This window comes from Zosterops lateralis (assembly GCF_965231275.1).
Source record: "Zosterops lateralis genome assembly, chromosome: 5".
Lineage (NCBI taxonomy): Eukaryota > Metazoa > Chordata > Aves > Passeriformes > Zosteropidae > Zosterops > Zosterops lateralis.
The window spans coordinates 36,496,104-36,518,955 of NC_139766.1; the positions used below are offsets into that span (position 1 = coordinate 36,496,104).

At 45.1% G+C, this 22,852-nt stretch overlaps 1 long non-coding RNA gene across 1 annotated transcript in view; it reads right to left on the bottom strand.

The window, feature by feature from the left end:
- Positions 1 to 271: 271 nt before the first annotated feature.
- LOC310909256 overlaps positions 272 to 22,852 on the bottom strand; it is a 100,799-nt gene continuing 78,218 nt past the window's right edge. The window contains exons 2-3 of the long non-coding RNA XR_014590049.1: positions 498 to 623; positions 272 to 332 (exon numbers count right to left, since the gene is read on the bottom strand). This is a non-coding gene — a long non-coding RNA (uncharacterized lncRNA). The remainder of the gene's footprint in view (positions 333 to 497; positions 624 to 22,852) is intronic.

Consider the following 22,852-nt stretch of genomic DNA (forward strand, 5'->3'; position numbering starts at 1 on the left):
ATCTCTGCCAGAGTGTTAAAACTATTGCGAAAACAGCGAGGGATCACGTCCACCTTCGGCTCAGGCGGGCGGTGTCCCGGCGGCTCCTTCACCCGGCCCTGTGTGGGCACGGCGGGCCTGGGGCCTGGGGCCGCCTGGAGCCCCCGTTATCCCGGGCCTGGGGCCGCCTGGAGCCCCCGTTATCCCGGGCCTGGGGCCGCCTGGAGCCCCGTTATCCCGGGCCGGGGTCCCCTGGGAGCCCCCGTTATCCCGGGCCTGGAGCCCCCGTTATCCGGGCCTGGAGCCCCCGTTATCCCGGGCCGGGGTCCCCTGGAGCCCCCGTTATCCCGGGCCTGGAGCCCCCCGTTATCCCGGGCCGGGTTCCCCTGGAGCCCCCGTTATCCCGGGCCGGGTTCCCCTGGAGCCCCCGTTATCCCGGGCCTGGAGCCCCCGTTATCCCGGGCCGGGTTCCCCTGGAGCCCCCGTTATCCCGGGCCTGGAGCCCCGTTATCCCGGACCGGCATCGCTTAACGCGGGGCCAACAACCCATCCCGCCGCCTCTGGGCACTTTTTTTTTTTTTTTTTTTTTTTTTTTTTTTTTTTTTTTTTTTTTTTTTTTTTTTTTTTTTTTTAAGTTGTTAACTCTCGTTTATGATCGAAATGTTACTCTCTTTCTCCCTTTCTTTTTTTTTTTGTTTCGTTCTGCCTGCCATTGGTTGGCCTGGGTTTAATCAGAAGGAAAAAAAAAAAAATGCTCGCCACAAATGTAGCTATTGTTTGGCTGGAGAGACGGGGGCCGGGCGAGGAAAGCAGAGAGAGGGGACACCCTAAATGACAGTGACAGTGGGACCAGCCATCCCCCTCCCAGAGTCCTGTCCTGTGCTCAGCCCTTCCCAAAACACAGCTCCCTCTTCCTTTTTTCCTGCAGTGAGCAGGGGAGCGCGTTATCTCAGAACATAACGCTAATAAACGTGCTCAGATGTTGGACATTCCCCTGGCCTGTTTTATAGGGGCTCGCTGGTGGTGCTTAATGGGCTGGGTCACCGGGACTGATGCTAGCGAGGTTATTAGGATTAAGTAACCTAATGAATCGTATGGCCATTAGCGGCCTTTGAAAGAAGGTAGTTTTCCCTGTAACCTGGTCTCCTGTCTCTTAACAGGGGCAATTATTTTTAACTATCTCTCAATCACAGGTCGGAGGGGGTTGGTGGTTTTTTTCCTTTTTTTTTTTTTTTTTTTTTTTTTTTTTAGTTTATTTGTTTAAAACCTCTGTCTGATGCTTACAAATTGATTTCTCCGCAGAAGGAGCCTGTCGTTTTCTCTCGGGGTTTCTCAGACGCTGCAGCTGCCGCCTGTGCCCTTTCCTGCCTTTCCCTTCTGCCGCCCAAGTGCATCACTCGGGATGTGCCTCCGGGACTGCTCCACGAGGATTTCTACTGATTTTTCCCAAAGAAGGCTTTTTCTTTCTGTGTCTCTTGCCTAAGCCAGGTAAGCGATGCGACGCTCGGTTCATTCTACTACTAATCATTATTATTATTATTATTATTATTATCTTTTTTGGCCCCGAGGTTTAAGAAATTTTTTTCTTATTTTAAACTTCGATGTTTTCCCCCCGCGGGAGAAGGTAGTGTTTGAATGTGGACACAGGTAATGTTTCCTCCAGGGAGGCTGGGCCAGAGTGTGAATATTCGCTTTAATTGCAACAAGCGTTAACGGCTGATTCAATCTGATCAAGTCTGAAATATTTGTACTGTGGTCGTTCTCCGGACCGTTCACACTTAAACTTAATAAAAATCTCCAGATGAACTGATGAAAAAATTAGAAAGGGAGAAAAAAAAAACAGACAAGAAGAGGTTGGCAGTGCAGTCCTGCTGTCCGTGTTCTCCACCCCTAAAAGCTCCCGGTGGGGGCTGAGAGGGGCACAGCACCTGCCGGGCTGGCCCCAGCACAGGGAAGGGGCTGAGAGACCTGCCGGGCTGGCCTCAGCACAGGGAAGGGCTGAGAGACCTGCCGGGCTGGCCCAGCACAGGGAAGGGGCTGAGAGACCTGCCGGGCTGGCCCAGCACAGGGAAGGGGCTGAGAGACCTGCCGGGCTGGCCCAGCACAGGGAAGGGGCTGAGAGACCTGCCGGGCTGGCCCAGCACAGGGAAGGGGCTGAGAGACCTGCCGGGCTGGCCCCAGCACAGGGAAGGGGCTGAGAGGACCTGCCGGGCTGGCCCCAGCACAGGGAAGGGGCTGAGAGACCTGCCGGGCTGGCCCCAGCACAGGGAAGGGGCTGAGAGACCTGCCGGGCTGGCCCCAGCACAGGGAAGGGGCTGGAGGGGCACAGCACCTGCCGGGCTGGCCCCAGCACAGGGAAGGGGCTGCTCCTGGGGGCCCTGCGGCAGAGGAGTCCCACAGCAAAGCTCCAGCCCGCCCGACTTGGAAAGGATCCACTTTCCCACCGCTTTTTCAATCCCCAATACTTTTCACACCCTGTTAGGAGTTAATGCCGCCGAAACCGCTAAACGCTTCCATCCACGGCTAAAGGTACACCCGGCCCCAAAGCCCGGCTCCTTTCCCCCTGCAAATTCCTCGGATGCTTCGTGCTCAGGCTAACACATCGGGCTGATTTGCTCTGAAAGGCCTTCGGAGGGCGAGGGAGGGGAAGGATTCCCCGGATACCTTTTTGGGGAAGAGCGGGGCGACGCTGCCGGAGCTGCTCCAGCTCCCCGGGTAAATATTTCAGATGCCAGTCCTCGGTTTGGAGAGCTGGCTGGGAGTCAGCTATGCGGCCTGGGCTCTGCAAACAGCACCTCCGGCCTGCTTTATAGGCGGGGAAGGCACACGGGGATGTGCGTGTGTGTGAGCTTTGTGTGTGCCTATCAAAAGCAGAATGCATCTTACCTATAGCTGACGGGTTTTTAATTTTTTAAAATTTTTTAATTTTTAATTTTCTAATTTTTTCTTTTTTAATTTTTTAATTTTCTAATTTTTCAATTTTTCAAATTTTTAATTTTTAATTTTTTTAATTTTTATATTTTAATTTTTATTTTTTATTTTCTATTTTTTTAATTTTTTAATTTTTTAAATTTTAAATTTTAATTTTTTAATTTTAATTTTTTAATTTTTTGATTTTTTATTTTTTTAAATTTTTGATTTTTTATTTTTTTAATTTTTTAGTTTTTTAAATTTTTAATTTTTAAATTTTAAATTTAAATTTTTTTAATAGGGGTTGTTTTTGGGGTTTGGTTAGCCTGGCACCTTTGAGCCGAGGTAGCCCCCCCAGTGACCAAGGGCAGGGAAAGGGCCTCTTTCCCCTGAGCTCACAGGGACAATGCGATAACACAACGCGCGCCGCAGGAAAGAGCCCATCGCGGGAGCATTTCCCGTCCTGTTTTTCCCACTGAAGTAATCGCTGGAAAATGCCGGGTGAGGAGACGGGGAGACTGACCATGATCACAATCCGATTTTACTCAGGTTTTCCAAGCACTTATACACCATTTCAGTGAGGTTAATAATTTCTACTACAACAATTAGGTTAAAAGATCATACAAACAACTCATACATTTTTCAACATATCCATGTAGGGGATTGATTCAATCTTCTTCTCTTGAGCAGGTTTCTAATCCCATCTTCTCATGAGCTCCAAGCTCTGTTTGTTCTTTCCAGGACATCCCAGTCACCAGACTAGATATGCTGATTAAGTCTGTCTTACTCTGGTGAATCCCCATGGGCTCTTGTCTCCGAGAGGCACAGAATTCACCCAGAAAACCCAACTCTGCGGTGTTGGGCGCTCAGGGTGGCCATGCCCAGCCTCCCAAGCCGTGGGACATGTCATGCAGAGCCAGCAGGGATTTGTCCGGCCTGTCTGTCTTCACAAAACTTGGCCCCGGTGTAAAGTGAGAGCGTCTCTGGAGTCCGGAGCTGCTGTGCTCCTCTCCAGCCCTCCAGGCACAGGGATGTGGCTCTTCTTGCAGCCCTCAGCTCATCATCAGCCATTCATTTGCAGTGGTGACGGGGAAGGCTGGGACAGCAGCTCGGTGGGCACCGTGTGTGCGGGTGTCCCTTTGGCTATACCGCCCCCAGCCCTGTGAGCTCACAGCATCCCTCAGCCTCGCCTTTGCTCTCCCCTTAAAATCTGCTGCGGGAAAAGGAACTCCACCGGCAATGTGCACTTGGCGGGACTCTCCACAACCCTCATTAGGCTTTTTCCCCTCGCCGTCGGAAAATGCCCTGCGGACTGGCTGCGGAGTGTTTCACAGCTCCTGAGGTCCAGGAATTCCCAGGCGGGAGTGAGAGGCTGATTCCCAGGCAGAATCGCATCCCAGGATGCGAAATTCCTGGCTGTGCTGTCCCTGCCGGGGACACGCACAACCCCCCTGACAGGTCCTGGGAGCGGCAGGGCTTCACTCGGGTTCCATTTCTAGGGCTGTGCTCGCAAAGTGGCAGCTCCTTTGCCTCTCCTGGCTTTCCCCCATCGCCCACTGGTCCCCAGCTCCTGGTGCCTCCCCGTGTCCCCCCAGCCCGACACAAACACCCCTCGCTCCCAGCCGTCCCAGCAGGGCGGGTGTCCGTGTAGGACAGGGCCATCTCCTCCCTCACATTCCTCAGTGAGGCCTCTAAGTCCTGTCAGAGCTGAGGGAGCTGTGCTGGGCTGCGCTGCCCTCACCGCTCAGGTGGAACTGCCAGTGGTCTCTCCTGGGGGCTGCTGCTGGCCCGGAGCCCTGGGATGGGTGTGAGCCGTGCCCACCCCGGCCAGTGCGTTCCATCTCCGTGGCACCATTTATTCAAATAGCACTTGCAGACTCAAGCCGAGAGCTAGGAGGACCTCCAGGGGAAGGATGCTCTTTGCAGACGAGGTTGAGAGCACTGGAAGCCGGTGGCCAGGGCGGGCATTTCCAGCAGCTGTGACCCCGGGGAGCTGCCACCTCTGGCTGCCCGCAGCTGCCAGCTGCCCGCCCTATGTGGGGCAGAAGGCCCCAGGGGCTGCAGTCTCCCCATGCCCGCTGTGCCCCAGGCGGCCCCAGGGGCTGCAGTGTCCCCATGCCCCCTGTGCCCCAGGGGCTGCAGTGTCCCCATGCCCCCTGTGCCCCAGGGGCTGCAGTCTCCCCATGCCCCCTGTGCCCCAGGGGCTGCAGTGTCCCCATGCCCCCTGTGCCCCAGGGCCTGCAGTCTCCCCATGTCCCCTGTGCCCCAGGGGCTGCAGTCTCCCCTATGCCCCCTGTGCCCCAGGGGCTGCAGTCTCCCCATGCCCCCTGTGCCCCAGGGGCTGCAGTCTCCCCATGCCCCCTGTGCCCCAGGGGCTGCAGTATCCCCATGCCCCCTGTGCCCCACAGCCAGGCCGCCCCTGTCCCCATTGCAGAGGGACAGGCAGGGTGGGAATAACCCAGCTCATGTTTAAAGCCGAATATCTCACCCATCCAAGCAGCAGAGGTGGGATCAAACACATCCATCCCTCTTCTCCCCCTCTGCCCCAGGTGCTGCCCTGGGCGGTGCGCTCCTCACCGCGGGTACACACACACATGATTAATTCATGGTAAATCATTACAGTCCAAGATATATCAGATTGCTTTAGTTACTTTTTTAAAGAATAGTGAGCTAGTCCCTCAATTTCCCTTCATTCATTTCACGTGCTTACAGATCTACAAGCGACACAAAGTGAGAACTATTTATTATTTACTCATTTATCAGAGGATGCAAGAGGTGCCTGGAGTTACCAGCAGATACCAAACTCCCTCTCAGGCCCCAAGCAAAAATAAAGAAAAAAAAAAATCGAAGGAAAGAGCTCAAGCTCACAGTAGGCAAACAGGACGAGATCTCTCCTCAGTGCACGGCGTAGAGGCGAGGCTTTGTGTTCTTTTGCAAAACTTACTCAAGTGTCTTAAAATCGTTTTCCAAAATTTGCACAGCACAGTGCAGAGCTTTCAAAAACCTCCTCATAAAAGAACATGCATTTGCTGATTTTTTTTTCTCTTCTATAACTGTACGTTGTATGTACAAAAATCATGGATAAATGCATACATCCACTCCTCCTTTAATAATCTTCTATGAAGTCACCGTGTAACATATCAGAACAATGATTTCAGGCCTGACTGATTCACTTAGTTAAAGGAGAGGAGAAGGGAGGAGAGGACATTGTTTTGATTATTAATATTTTCCTGTCAGTGCCTTGCATGGAGAGCCGAGAGTGGACAGAGGGAGCTGCCGAGCCCCTGCAGCCAGGTAGCTGGAAGGTCAGACCTGGTGAGCAGTGCTTCCTTCCCGCAGAAAGGTGGGGATTGCTCTCCAGGCCAGGTAGGAGCAGGTAGGGACCCAGGCAGTGTCCAGGCCAGCTTCCTGCAGGGCACATCCTTGGGCGGTGCCCGGGGCACGCTCTGGCCTCCCCCCACTGTAAAAATAAAAGAGAAAAAAAGGAGTGAGGAAAAAAAAGTAAGAAAAAAGAAGGAAAACATGTGAAAGGCTGCCCTGTGTGCTGGGAATGGGTTGAATCCTCACCTGGGGTTGTACGGGGTCACCTGTCATGGCAATGAGTGTGCAGGGCTGGCACCGCCCATCCCGGGATGAGGATCTGGCCTCTTGCCTTCCCAGGAGCCCAACCCGACATCAAAGGGCACGGGATAGACAATGTGGAGCACACATGGGAGCCTCACAAGACTCTTCTGTCAAAACGTGTTTCCTGGCGGGTTTCTGCCCTATCAGACCTGGCTCCCCAGCACCCTCATGGGACCACAGAGAAGCAGAACCTATAGAGAATAGCTGTGAATACACACAGCTTCTCAAATGGGCCTGGTGAGCTCCCAGTTTCCTTTTTTCCCTCCATGGGGATACAGTGACTTGCAGCAAATTAGTAGCCATTGTCATTCAGGGGTGGTTTTAATTATCTTTTTGGGCCTCTGCAGATTTAACTCATCTCCTACTACTTTCTTGTACAAATTAGGTGTCAACCCAAGTCCACTTCCAAACTCATCCCTTGCCATCAATATGTCACCTTCTTTGCATCTACATCTCTCCAGCCAACATCTAGTTCAGCCAAACACAGCAAATATCTCTCCCTTAAGTCTGAGAACCTGATGGATACTCCTTTACCCTTGCTTAATGACTGCATGTCACCTGTCCTGTGATCTGCCAAGGTCTGGAGTCATAGGCATGGAGTCATCTGACATCAGTTGGAATGGGAAATGGAGAAGGATTTTATAGCTCTGGACTGTCGGAGAGGAGATAGGAGAGGGTAAATGGAATTAAGACCATTTGGTTCTGCATAAAGTTTAAAGAAATCTTATTAACATTTTCAGTGACAATTTAAATAAAGTTCTGATTTAGGAGGAAAATGGGAATTTGCAACACACTTTAATGACTATTAGATTCTATATATTTTTAAAAAATTTTCATTCATTCACACCCTGTTATATTGAGAGGTTACAAAAAAAAAAAAGCAGTCTGTTTGTGAGCATGAATTAACATACTGCAGTACACTACAACAAATGATATATATAGGTGTACTCATTTCTCATTGCCATAACAAATCTAGAGTAAAACTTTAAGTTTTTGCAGAGATTCCAAGACACAGCATTTAGAAAGAGTCACTGCAATCCTTCATACCGTCTACACCTAGGAAGCTCCTATTACTTAACTGGGACACAAGCCCAGCTCACAAACAGAGCAACACTGGGGATTGGGTGGAAATCTGGTGTTTAAATTTAGACTATCTTTTTCATATCATCATGTCTTTACCAAGTAACTCCCCCAGCACCAGGGAAGCCACTAAGATGCCTGAAGTTCTGCTCCACACATGCACTGAAGCCTTTTGGTCTTGACAGGGCTAAGTGTGTATCTCGCACCTAATCCCATCAGGATCTGCAGACAAAGCACATCTCCTCTCCGAAGGAGCCTGTTCTGGCAGTGCACATGTAATCCATGCTCACACAAACAGGGATCTGCACAAAACACAGTGGCACCAGCAGCCCCATTTCTCAGAGCTGGTTGTTAGGCACGCAGGTACTGAAGAAGGTAGCAATGTCCATCGCCTTAATTTCTCTGCTTTAGGGAATTCACAGCCACATTTCCCATGGCCATGGTGTGTAGCTTACAGAGTATCAGGCATGTAAAGGACTGGGATAAGAAATAGTTTTCTTTCTTTTGGTGCTGCACCGATCTCCGTATCATGATTGATGATTCAGTCCCTCTTCCCTTCTCCTGGGGCAACACCAGAACAACTTCTACCCAGACATCAGTATACTGTTACAGAGAGTGAGAAGTAGGAGTTTAACCCTCCTAAGGAACTGTATAAGGTCCCCAGAGCCTTACATCTATATATAAAAAAGTATTCTTCCGTTTCTGATTAAAAAGAGTTATTTTTCTCACACACACACACACACACACACACACACACACACACTCCCAATGCAAGAAAAGACTAAAAACCATTGATCTGGGCAGACATTCCTGGCAGACCTAGGCAATGTTGAGATGTTTGCAGGAAAGGGATGGAAGATTTTGTTCCCAAGAGAAAAAAGAAGGGAGGGTTTTTGAGCCTCTGATATGTCAGTCTGAAGCAGTCAATGCTTTGGAAAAGGTCCAAACTGGACTGCTTTCTTTGGATTGCATAAAGCGGTGATGGACTTTTTGGTCCTGGGTAAGGACAGTGCATGGCTGTGCCCCATGTGGCTGGAAGGGCATGTCCTCAAAAGCACCAGAGCAGGATGCACTTATGGAGGCATTATTGGTGTGAACTAACTGCAGCTGGAGTGCCCAGGGAGTGTGCACACATCAGACACCTGTGCTGAGGGACAGATCCTGCAGGCTCTGTGCAGCCATCTCCTCCGTCATCCACCATGTCCTCGCCGTGGCTCCTCATCCTCCCTGGGTTCCCTCTTCAGAGCTCATGTTGTTCTTAACTTTTGAATTTTTAAAAAACTCCTTATAGTTTAGCCTGGCCTCATGTGCAGTCTTTGTAAAGCCAGGACAAACTCACCACAGGTGAGGAGGCCTTTGAATGTGCATCTGCATTGCTTAGAATGAAGGAACTCAAAGCCCCAAACCCACGCTCCTAATATCTGCTGAGGCTACTTGAATAGGCAGTACAGCATAAGGTTCAAAAAGCACAACTTTTGAGACCTTTGAACCAATCAAATTAAACCCAAATCTTCCTTCTGAACAAAATCCTACCTTCTGTCACTAAAGCCTGTCAAAGACACTTATTCCAATAAATAGTTTAAAAACTCAGGGTTGATGCTAAAACAGAAAACTTAGTGCCTTACATTGGCAATCAAAACTAGAATTCACACTGCTGATAATAAGGGGAGGTTTTGGGAAGTACAATTTCTGGCAAGAAAAGGAAGTGGGGGAAGAAGTATGGTTCATATGCCCAAGGCCTTAATCACCTCCTACCCCACCCCCATAAAAATAACCACATAATTTATAATCATCCATAGCAGTTGGAATTGTCCTGACTTTTAAAATACTTTTTTCATTAGACAACCCTTTATTCCTTGTAAAGCATATTATTGATCTTAATATGCAGAAAATGCCATAGCTAGAACTCAGAATGTCAGTGCCATTTTTGTTAAACAATGAGAATTGATGAGGTTTGGCAAGACATTAAAATATTTAACACTATAATTTTGAGAAGTCTTTTATGTGTTTGTACTAACAGGAAAATCTTTTAACAGGAAAAATGTTTTTCTCTTCTCTGCTAAAAACTCCAATGAGGGGTGATTCTGTTTGCGTTAAACCCAATGGGAGGCTCATTACTACTTCAAAGTCAGTTCCAAGAGGAATTCCAGTTTGGAAAACCATAACTAGAAAAAAAATGAAACAAAACATAGACTTTAGTTGCATGACTAGTGCCATTTAAATTAGCACTTAATTATGTGCCCTAACACTTCAGAGTGTCTGGAGACAGCACATTTGGTCTCGCTCAGAAAAATTGCATGTTACCAGCCAGAATATAGTGGATATCCCAACTCTTACAGCACCATCTCATCTGAAGCAAGGGACTGGGACCAGGTGTGGTGCCCAGGGAAGTCACAGGCCCGTATCTATATCTATGTACCACTAAGAGTCTACAATTGCAACATATTTTTCTTTTTCAAAATTATTTTAACCGCCCAGATCTTTTTCTTATACAAACCTGCCTTGCACAGTTCTGGTACCTTGGCTAATTTGCTGTCTTCATAGTTTTATGTGTAGAGTGCAGAGTTTGGGTGAAGTAGTAGAGGAGGCATCAGGGTCCTTGTATTTAAGATGAAGGAGTAGAATTATTTAGGCTAACTAGTCAGTCTAAATTAAAATTGTGATGAAAAGGAGATTGGAAATTTCATGCTTATCTTTACCTTTCAGTAGTGAGCTTGTGTGAGGGTGTCTTGGCTTGCAATGCAAGATGTAACCAAAAGTATATATTCTATTGTCATCTGTTGAAACCAGCTGGGGAGATGTTTTCTTTATCTCTTCTGTGATCCATCCCTCATAACTATGGAGTGGGGATATCTTCTGTTAATGGGCCACCTGTTAAAACCAGGTGGGACAATGTTCTTTGTCTCATCCATGACCCAACCTCCCTCCAGGGGGAGATCTTCTGTTAATGGATCATTTAAGCTCATTACAGGACTAATAAAATTACATCATCCCCTTGTGAGATGACAAAAATTGTTCTTTCCTGCACTTGAGCAGAAGCATCATGAGCATCATGATATTTGCAGAGGTCAGAATTGCTTTTGTTCATTTGCAGTCTTTCCTTTAACCCCAAAAGGCAGCACCTCTTGTAAATGCCATTAGGAAAAGAACAAAATGTAAAATTGGTACCCTGTAATCCTATTTCTTCCTATACACAACAAGCAGAAATGCTGGGATCTTTTAATAGCTTTTTCCATATTGGACTCTTTGTTTGGATGTGGTTTTCTGATGTATCCTAGTAACATGTTTAGTTAATTTATATTGTGTGCATGTGTAGACAGATATACACACATCCATATGTATGCACACACATAGTCCTCATTAAGTAAGTGTTAAACCTCCCACTGCAGAGTTGGGTTTGGAGGGCAGTAGGGCTGAAAACTGTGAGTCTGCTCCCTCTGCAGAGGGGTACCACAGAGACTGTTCCAAGGAGGCACACACAGCCCCCGCCAGGATCTGGAGCCCCTGTGCCTCTGCTGTAAATTGTTCTGGCTTGTGCACCCCAGGCAGGACTGAAATCTTTATTTCTCTCTGGGAGCAGAGCTCCATGCTTACAAGCTCTCCCAGGAGGGTGGGTGCATCATCCCCCCTACGTCTCACTTGCACATGCAGAGACTGGAGCACTTGGCCGGTCCCTTGGTAGAAGAGGGATTGTTGCACTTACACTGGTGGTGGGACGACTCTATCCTTAAATAGTCAGAGTATCTGAGCTGTTGCAAGACAAATTCCAAATGCAGAAACATTTGGCAGATGATGAAGAAAAGAGGCATTTCACATATTGCACAGTAAAACTCAAATATTACCTATTTATCTGGTGTTAGAAGACTCATTCTTCAAGGATTCAATCCTGGCCATATCTGCCTTTACTAAAAGAAGCAAGTGTTGGTTCCAAGGCTTACAATATGCACTCTTGGAAAAGCCACACACTCCTTATTCCCTTTCTTTTTTTTCTTCCAGGCTCACAAGTGGATCAAACCAGTCCTGCACTGTTGTATTTAGTCTATAATAAAACTCCCTTGATTCTGCAGACTTAAGGACTGAGGATTTAGGACTGGGAGGTAAGGAAAAAACATGAATAACTTCCTTCATAGTTGGTTTTAAAAACCCAGCTGCTTTCTACAGTCAAGTCAAAACTAAGGGGAGATTGTCTGAGGTTAAGTAATATGCAGGATAACTTTCACACCAAATCTGAAAAATGAGAAATTATTTTAACAAATCTTAACTTGTAATAAAAATACATGTTCCTTTCCAGCTTTAAAAGAAGATTTTATAAACTCTGCTGTCTTTGATTTGTTGAGACAATTTTATTTTGATTTTTTAATTCATATGTTCTTAAGAAAGCATAATGAAACACTTGATATTTCTATTGTCTTGATTGTGCTTCATTGTATAAGGATTTGGTTATTGAAACACATACTAAACATTGCACTGTAAATTGTTTTGTGACTTATTCAATACCTTTTGGAATTAATAGAAAAAATTCAAGATTGCAAAAGTGATATTTAATTTTTTATTTTATTCGGTTTAATAAAAAACTCACTTGACTGCACATTTCTTTGCTTTATTTTCTCATTTATTGTGTATATATTTGAAGAAAAATATCTGTGTCTGTTGTGTATCATCTATCTAACACAAGAAACTGCTGCTGTTCTTAATAAGTTACTGAGAAAAATAAACCAGTTTGCACTTTGATTTCTATCACTCCTGGTGAGTGATTCTTCTGGAATAAACATAGCTCTAACACATGTAAACAACACAGGAAATTAATAACAAAATTCTTTGGATTTCTTTCAGATGCCAGATACTTTATGTAAATATATGTGGCTTTCAATTTCAATTATTTTTCAGTAAGCAATAAACTTTGTTCATTAGGCATTCTCTTAAACTAAACATTTATTACTTTATAAGTGTTATTTCAACTAAATCAAGTGGATGTCCGTGGTAAATTAATGCAACAGATTTGTTCAACCATAGGAACCAGATGACTTATTTTGAGTTTGGAAAACTGAGTTCCTTTAAACTTCAAGGGAAATAGATGTGGCATAATATGTTGATTTTTAATGTGAAAAAAAATGTTGATATCTTTTAAAAACTAATCTACTTTTACCTCATAATCTCTCTGGTAAAACATGGGGAAAATCCCATCAGTTGGATAAAGTTATATATCTGCTCCATGAATCTTGGGTTAATAGTTTTGCACAGAACTGGGTTGGTGGGTTTTTTCAGTACCAGCTGTGATCAGTCATTATTTTCCTGGAGGGATGAGTCAAGTATTTCTTCTGAAAACACAGCTCTTTTAAGTGTAAAATTTTAAGATCACACAGAAAAAAAATTTTATGCTTTCTATACCAACGAGAAAAAAAAAGCATATTAAGAAATACTCTCATGACTGTCATGATACGTGTTTGAATTCTGGAGATGTTGGCACTGGTCTTTGTGGAGACTTTGCACACTTAGAAAACCCACTCCCAGGAGTCTGGGTGTGCAGCTCCTGATGTGGAAAAGCCCTATCACAATAAAAAGGTTTGGCGTGGGATGCAATACCATCTTCATTGCTCTGGGATGCAATACCATCTTCATTGCCCTTCCTTACTTGAGCAATTAGGAGAAGACTCCCTGGAGGCTCAGCCAGGGGGTCTGTGGGAAGCAGCCTGTTCTCAACCCAAGCTCCTTGTGTTGGGGCTGATTTTGGAGTAGCCCCCTGTGCCACTGCTGGGCACCCTCTGCTCACACAGGCACTGGGCTGAGCTGGCTCCTTTTCCAGCAGGAATGGGAGGAGGTGGGCAGTGCCTGGCACAGGCACCTCTGCCACGGGCATCACCAGTACACAGGGGCTGCTGCTCTGGGGCTCGTGGGAGAGATCTCCTTGTTCTGCCTGTGTCAGATATCAGCACACAACCTCGTATTTAACATGAGCACTAGGCTTCTGGACTTCATCTCTTAACGAGGCACAGGCTAGCCTTGGGGGACACCAAATCATCACATTTCCTGAGTGCTTGCTTGCAACCAGCAGCACTTCCAATCGAGAATGGATTGGCCAGGAGTCTGCATGAGATGACACTAGCTCTGGCCACAGCAATCAAGCATTAAAACATCAGACACAACAGGTTTAGATTTCTTTTGGTTCTGTTTGGTTGGACTAGATTTAGTTCAGATGTGATTCATTGCCACTTCCTGCATCTCCATGAAGGTTCCTTCAGCTGTGGAGCGTGGCTTGTACTACTTCAAGCATAATGCAAAATCTCACGTACGTTTTTCATACTGAGGCTTCATCTGAATTAAAATGGCAGGCCAGGAGGTATGCAGTACACATCCTTGTTTCTCTTAGTAGACTGAAAAGAGAACTACAAAGAAAAGAAAGAGTGGGGGGAGGAAAAAAAAAAAAAAAAAAAAAGAAAAATTGAAAAAACCCACTGGATATATAAAGGAATAAGTCGAATTCCAAAACCTCACAGGAAGCCAAATTTTCCAGGCACAAGAGCAGTGACATTATCCAAACAAAACCCTAATACAGCATGGAAATATGATGAAGAGTAAGGCTGGTATTTTCAGTAAAGCTATAGACATATATGTAAATACAATCAAATTGGGAACACATTCTAGGGATTAAAGAGATCTGAGTAGCACTAGAAGAAAGGAGCAGCAGATGTAACTGCTAACAACAAAAGAAGGGATGTCTGGCCAAAGTTCAAAATTTTCTTTCACCCAAGCTTTCATTGTTGCAAATGAATCTGGACACAGTAAATAATTTGTAGTGACTTGTAGATCCAACTCCTTTCTGTTGTAATTCATGAACCAGCTACCATGTACCAACATGCTGACTTTTATAAGTGAGCTTCTTCAGAGCTGTTCAGCAAACACAGATGGATTCCTGTCTAGGCAGTGTCACTGCTCCCTTAAGTTGAGCCTCTGCAGTGGCTGTGAGATGAGCAGTGACCAACAAGCGCTGATGACAAAGATGAGCAAAAAGATCTGTGTCCTGAACTGCAGATTACCAGCAGGAGAGAGGCATGAACTCCCCTGAAGCTGATGTTCAAGCTTTAAAGAGGTCCCAGGCACTGTGATTCATAGCCCTCTCTTGATGAAGCAGAGAGGTACATGATGGGAAGGTACACTTAATGGAGCAATGGTGTGGGAAACAAGACACTTTAGAATAATCCAAATCTGATTTCAATTTCTTGGTGTCTGTAGTGAGAGGTTTCTGGACATCTTAACAGTAGGTATTAAGCAAGCTGTTAAAATGGGATTGTATAATTAGGAGATTTTGCCAGGTCAAGATAGGCACTAAATAAGTCACCTCAATTTCCCCATAGCTGAGAGCATCCTGAACATGAGAAGAGTGGTCAGACAAAAATTAACTGGAAATAAGGACCCACCTTGACAAGCCTCTTACTTCTACTGGTCACCTGAAAAATATCAACAGTATAACATTATTAATTTAACACTCCTGTCTGTGTGTTGTGCAGAACTGAAGCCTTATGGATTAGGGAAGCCCAGAGAAATGTTGTATTCAGTGTCCACATATACTTCCCAGGTTTCCACAGCAAAGGATGTAGTTTGACAACTTAAAAGTAGATAAAAATTAAGAAAGTGAATGCAGATGACAGGGCCTTACTGCCTGCAACAAGGTGATCTTTGTCTCATATGATTCAGCAAACATTCTGTCTGCAAGACAGAAGGGCTACCAAGTGTTTCCAGCAGGAGACAAAGAAGCAAGCCTCTTCTGACCATTATTATTTTAAAGGGACTGGCAGCAGGACATCTTCTAGATGTGGGAGGAAAGGAACTATGGGGTGGTGCCAAAGTGGGATTTCTCTGGTTCCCAAGATGTCCCATGCTGATGCCATAACTGAGCACAGCCGTGTGCAGGGCCTGCCCTGTGCTGGTGTCACCCTGGCAGCCTGGCCACTCAGTGCTGTCCCAGCCCTACGAGATCACCACCATGGGGACCTGGGTGTGCCAACCCACAGCTACCACCCCATGGCACTGGGCAGCCACTCTGCTCTCCCTTCTTGCTCTAAGCCACTGGGCCACCTCAGACTGAGTCATCATCTTTACATTGGGTATGGCAGCAGATTAAACAGTGAAAAAATAAGACCAATTTTTTGATTTATTATTCAGACAGAATAATAAATTGACACACAATACCTTTATTTTTGGAAGATCCTGTTCTGTCAAACAAAATGGGAGTAGATAAAACAACTTTATATATAAATTTGCGCTGCTTTTTTTTTAAGTCTTAAAGTCTGCATTCAAGTGTTGCTATTGATGATCTAGCATGCTAAACACTTTTTAATATCTTATTACAAAAGCTTTTCAGCTTGCTTTTAAAAAAATGAAAATCTGGTTTAATATAAGAAGCTTGTAAATTTGCCAACTATAAAAGAACATCATACTCTCTCTTTATTTTTAAAATAATTTTAAATGGTTCTGAATTCCCAACATACATATTGAGATCCAAGGTTATGATCTAAGAGAAAAGATATGTTCATTTAATTAAAGTAGCCTTTTACATTTTAAAAAAAGTTACTTTTGAAACATTCATATTGCCATTTATGAGCTTTGGGAGTACCAGAGGCTCTGGGGAGTGCTAATGACATACAGATAGCCATGTGTTGCTCTCACCTCTGCTGTTTCCCTGGGACTGATTCTTCTCTGCTTGTGCCATGTGCAAAGTAATAATAATCTATGTCTGTTTTATGAAGTTTTTCAATCTTTGATTGCAAAGCACATAATGTTATGTTGCAGATAGGAAATGGAGGCACAAAAGATGAGCTGATTCATCCTGTGGGTCAAACTGCAGACTAGTGGCAAAGCTTGGCTTGAACGATACCCTCCTAAGGCACCTGTGCTGGATGTAAAAGCCTACCATGGGAAATTGCTGACTCCTCCACAACTCATTGCTACTGCAAATGCAAAGGATGTAGAAACACGTTCATTGAGTCCAGTGATTTATACTGCATCAAAAAGAAAGCCACCCCCGGTGCATAGTCACCATAATTAAAAAAGAGCAATAAGAGATCAACCTGTATTTAGTAAGAGATGAGACTGGCAGTTTCTTCTCAGCTTCAAATAGACAAGGGTCTTCAGAGCAATACTCTGGTCCCCCTTAGGGAACTGTAAAAATGCAGCCACAGCATGCCAGCCAGCCATCCACCCCCATTAGCACTGAGTGCTCTTCCCAGGAATTTCATTTTATACCTACTACATCGTAAGAGTAAATGGAAAGCTGAATAAAAAATCCTAAACTGCACAACAAAATGAAGAAATTAATACAAAGGCATCTCTGGCTCTCACCAGACAAATAAGTGAAACTGTTTGATTTTCTTCTCTGCCTCAAAAGTTAAAACATGCTGACCTCCCTCAGAGTCACAGATGTACTTACGAGGTCTAGCTCCGTGCCTAATTGCCAGAATGCTGCCTATGGTGGAGCCTATTTTTAAATAACTTCCCCTCCATCTTTGAAATCAAAGAGGGAGTATGAGATGCAGCCTAGGTTCAGATAAAGTTTTAAAACTTAAAGGAAGGAAGTAAAGCACAAGTAAAGGAAAAGAAGGATGGCCCAGCAGCCAAGATAAAGCTCATAAATTCCCAGACTTACTGGCAGAGGAGTTGTCAGAGTGTCATTCTTGCTCCTACTCTGGGTCACTAAATTTTGCCCTGTCAGGCTGCATTGAATTCAGACTGACTATGGCATAATTGGGATTGATCTTAATTTTATTTTGTCTCAGCCTCAGTGAAAAACTAGCCAAATCCTCATTGCATTGAAAGAAAATGTTCAGGAATGGGGGTGGAAATACAGTGAAAGTTAACAGAAATGCTTTCACTGAAACTGTCTGGGATGAGAAGCACATCAGGGTCAAAGCTGGAGGATCAAAGATTGTGTCAATGGTGTCTGGTTCACTAGAGGCTTGACCCAGCCAGTGGTGTGACAGCTGGAGCAAACATGTCCTTTGCTCCTCGCACCTGAACTGCATCACCACCCCAGGAATTGTCACTCCTCCAAAAAGGCTGGGTTTGGAGCAGAATAATCTTTTTGTCTGTGGGGCACCCCAAATTTCACATCTTCAGATGCCAGGAGTTCTCTTTGTGCTTTCATGCTCTGCTAAGACACAGTGCTGTGAAGAAAAAGCAAAACCAAGGCAGAAGCTTTCCTCAACCCATTATTCCACTCTGTGACTGGTACTGTTGCAACAGTTCGCAGCAAAAAAGCAAGGAACGCATCGGATGGAGGCTGAACATCAAGGTTAGACTGAAAAGTTAGACACCCTTTGACTATAAACCAGTTTGTTGTCTCTCTACAGGCTCTCTCCTTCTATTCTAAATACAGCACCTGGTGCAAGCCTGGCGTGCAGATGGCCCTGCCACGGTGCACACAGTATGCAGCCCTCCCAATCTGGCAGGCAGCTGTTTCACTTTCTTTTTGCCAGGCAGCCAATTCAGGATTGTTTTTACTTTTCTTTCCCCTTCTCTCCTCCCTCTGTGCTCTGCCTTACCCTCTGCAACGTAAATTGGAAGAGCAGATGTATAATCTGGGAAATTTTCCACATCCATCTTTTAAATAGGAAGGTGGATAAGCTAACTCAGCTCTTTAAGGCCCCATTTCGGAAAAAGCACTTTAGGCACATGCTTAAGTCCTGTTGATTTAGGAAAGGCAAAAAAGGCTGGTGATTTCATAGGTCTTAAACACATGCTTATGTGTCCTTCCTGAAGAGCAATATGCACCTGAACAGTGGCCCAATTATGCCAGTGCAGAAGGCACAAAAACAAGTGTTCACTGTGAAATACACAAGCTGAGTAATGTCCTAGTTTAGCTCTTTACAATGGTAACGGTTTCATTGGTTTTTTGAGGTAAAAGAAATGTGCTGACTCCAGAGCCCTGTTAGTTTTGAGGAGCTCAAAGTCAAAAGAAAACGGTTAAATCCTGGTTACCCCCAAACCCTTCAAACCTCTCCTATGCCAATAAACTCTTGCCACCCTTATCCCCCAGTAAAACTTTGACAGTATTTCTGGACCAGGCAGATTCAGGTTTTAGGAAGGAGAAAATGAAAGTGGCTAAAGATTCCTCCCCAGGGATACTTTCCAGCAGATGTTGCAGTACCACAGAGATATGTGGTACGGGCACAGGCAGTTTCACTGCTCACTCACCTGGACTTGGAAAGGAGCAGCAAACTGGTGTGAGCCACTCCCTGGGAGGACTGAGTGAGCTGCATGCAAAGCAGTGCTTCTCCTCTCCCACATGTATTTTTGATCACTGTTTTCAATGCATACAGCGTTGCAATCTGCCTCCAGCAAAGCCGTTCTCATTTTTCCTCTGCATTAACAGAGGAGGAGACCCTTTTTGTCTGGGGGACACCCTGAGAGGCTGGGCTCACCTTTCTGCCCCCAGCTATCTGTGCTCACAGCTTCCCATCCTGTTATCAATGACTAAGAACACCTTGCAGGCTGCCCTTTCTGGAAACACGTTTCAGTGCCCCACTGCAAATGAAAGATGGGGAAACTGCCCCAGCCCAAGGCCCTTTCAGCTCCTCACTGGTGTCTCCTTTGGTGTGCAGCCCACTGAGCTCCAAGGCCCAGGCTCTGGTGGCACAGTGTGAGCCCCTCACCTGCAGCAGCTGCTCTTATCAAAACAGGCAGAAATTTCACCTGGGTATTCCTGACATGGGTCTCCCCAAATGCCTGGCAGACAAAGCAAAGCAGTGAAGCAGAGCTGGCTCCTGTGAAGCAGAGCTAACTCCTGGGCAATCACCACTGCCATTTTCAGGGTCCTCTCCCCAGGGAAGCAGACTTCCAGCCTCCAGGAGTGTTGTGCCACAGATCAACAAGCACAGAGATACAAGTAAAGAGATTTGGCTTTTGTCAGAGGCCTGTTGGCTCATGATTTCTGCTGAGAGGTTGCTGTGCAGGTCTCTGTTTGACTTTTGCTTGTTTTACACTGTCTTTCAGCAAGATCTGAGGAGAGCAGAGAGCCAAGGCTCTCCTGCAGTCCTGATGAAATGAACCCAGATATCAATAGGCACCCAAGGTAGGAAGAAGAAATTTGGCTGAAAAAATAATTCAGAGGCAGTTTTATTTTTTTTTTACCTTAATCATAGTCTGTGGCAGATTATTAGAGATCAACTTTCACTGCAGCTGCCTATACTGTACTTGACCTATGCAGTAAGAGTTTGGTCCCCAAGCCTGGAAGTCAGGCACCATTGCCTAGCTCTGATTTCTCTTAAACAATTTTAATTAAACAAGGAAAGAAAAAAAGTGAACTGACAGTTATGAATAATGAAGTGGAAATGGGTTATGGATACAATAAGAACTAATTAAACAGTGAGGGTAGGAACATGCTGATTTTTTTTTTTTTTTTTTGTCAGACTTTTAAATGAAATACATGTGCATTAAGGACATATTTAAATCTGCTACACACACTTTCCTTTACAGCACTACAACTCATGACAGCTGTTAGTCACATCACTTAATGCACTGCTGCATCAGGCTTCAGACACCAGAGAACTGGGCAGGACAGGAACCTGTGTGGGAAACCATAGGAAATTATGCTGGAGAACATTTTACCTTCTGTTAGAGATGTGCTTGCACACATGCACACTGAACCTGTGGTACAGCAAGTACCACAAAGCCAAATCATTCCCAAATGCTATGATGCTTCAGCCTGTTCTAATAAAAATATCCATATTTCCCTAGCATGTTACTACTGAAGATGTGCAAATAACAATAGCAATATATTCACCGTAACAAAAATGAAATTACCGGCAAGGGACCATCCCACAGACCACCTGCAGATTATATATCATTTCTCTTTAGAAAAGCTGGAGCAGAGGGGAAAGGGGATTATTTTATTCTGCAGAAACTGATGGCAGCAAGCTGAAAATGATACAGGCAATATTCATTCCTCTTTCCCAAAGGGAGGAGCAAGGGCCAGCTCAGAAAATTAAAAGGCTTTACTGAAGATTTTCCTGGAAGAATTCCTCCACAGGCTCCTTAGAGCTGGTTTTGAGGCAAAGAACAGTAGGAGCACTGAAAGAAGTGACCAAGACAGTAGCTGACCAAGTAGCCTCTGCCTCCCCTTACCCAGCACTGTGAATTCTGTCCTGTGTGGATCTGCACTCATAGACTCCCACTCCCATGTACATGGATGGCTGAGCATTGTCCAAATACTGCTGAGGACTGGCTGCCTGCCTCCAAGCTCGAGACTGACTCCAGACTTCCCAGATCGTTCAAAGCATCCCTCCACTTCCCTCACCCTCTGCTTTCTGCTCGTCCACACTGTGTCTGAGTTCATCACCTCCAGCAGAAAACGTCCCTGAGCTAGAAGGTCTGGTAACACCCAAAGCCCATCTTTTTCCAATTGTCCTATGGAGCGGATGGTGTGATGTGGTTGCTGTGGAGACTGTCAGAGGCACAGCAGTATATCTGAGAACAAATCACTTCATACATTCCTTGCTTCTTACACATTTCCCTAAATAAGTGCCAAGGACATGGAGGCAGAGGTAGGGGGATCTGTGACCTGAGCCACCACCATGACAGCAGTGGGCTACACCTGATCCTTGGGAAGTGCCTTTGAGCCTGTGCTCCAGTCTTCTCCCCATACCTTTGCTCAGAGTGACTCATATCCAAAAAGAAACCTTGGAAGGCCCTTTGAAAACCTGCATTCAGAGTGCCTCAAAATAATTTGGCCCATCTATGCAAAAAATGTCTTTCCTCAAAATGGAAAGGCTGTATTTTCATGGGGCTCGCTTGTGCACAGAAAGTCTCATTTATTAATCTACTAAATGCAGTGAAAATGTGCCCTTTTTGTGAATAAAGCTCCAACTGTCTGCTAACAGTGCTAACACACTGACATCATTCTGCAAACATTTTCACGTAATACAGTCTCTGACAAGCTTTGTTTCCACTCGGGTCAAATTACTTGGAAAAATCACAGTTTTCCCATTAAAGAATCATTTTCTCTTTAAGCAGTCTCCAGTGTACTCCACCCCACCAACTTCCAGTTGGAGCTGGCTCACTTTTCTTGGCCCGGTCCAATGGCCAGAGCCCACGCAGTTTTCGGTGCCAGGTCAGGTGGGAGCCAGGCAGATCCACTCAGTTCAAATATTAATCAAGATTACAATTGCTTAAGCAATTTCAGCTCTGAACACAGTCTCTAGCCAACAGAGGTTAGAAAGCTCAGCACCTGGTGAACAAGTAATTGGTGGAGACTTACAAAGCAACACTTTTACTCCCTACATTTACCCAGAGGTTTGAAGTCAGCTGAGTCTTGCACAAGGGTTATCTGAACAGGTAAAAGCAGCCTAAGCTACCAAGTAAGGTCCATCTTTGCTGGTACACTCTTGGTACTTCATATTTTCTAACAGCACAAGCCCAGTTCACAGAGACCAATTTGTGACACAAATAAACTGAGAGGAACAATTTTGCCTACAGTAAAAAGTTGTCACAAATATAAGTGGACTAGCAGTGGAGGTTTGATGAGTGCTTTGAGGATGAGGAGTGAAGCAAACTTGTTGTCCTGTAAATTATCCATTGGCATATTTTCAGAAAGAATGAAAGCTTTTTTTTGTGGCTGTGTGTTGAAATGCACACTAGGCTGCAAAATGGAGCTACAAGAACAAACCAGCTTATTTCTGTATATGTCTACTTGAGGGTAGCTGAGAATTCAGAGCTGGAAATCAAGATCAATACTCATTTTGACCAAGTCTGTCCAAATTTGGGGAAGGCAACTTAACAAAAAACATCTCTGCTCAAAAAAAAAATCTGTGGGTAAGAAATTAGTCCTTGTACATTATCTTCTCTGCAGGAAAAAACTCAATTTCAAGAATTTTGGCTTGATTACTTCTGGTGTGGCTAATGACCTCTGCATCACTTCCTCTATGAAATTTTCACTCTGACATCTTCATACTTGATTCACTTCCTGATTACTGAATAATGCTGAAGCCTTTTGTAAGTGAAAGGGCAAAGTTCAAGCACCATACACACGCAAACTGTAAATATGGACTCATCGGTCTCAAAAATATGTATCTTGCTCCTACAAATAATTTGCTTCTATTAGCTGTTATAATCTGAAAGAGTTTTCTTTTTTTTTAACACCAAGATACATGTTTTCATGTTTTCACGTTTTCATAGAGTCTTTGCCAGCTTTAAAATTTTATTTATTTTTATTACCCTTGGAGAAAGCAGGTAATTTTGTTATCCCCACTCTACAGACGGGAAAATGCAG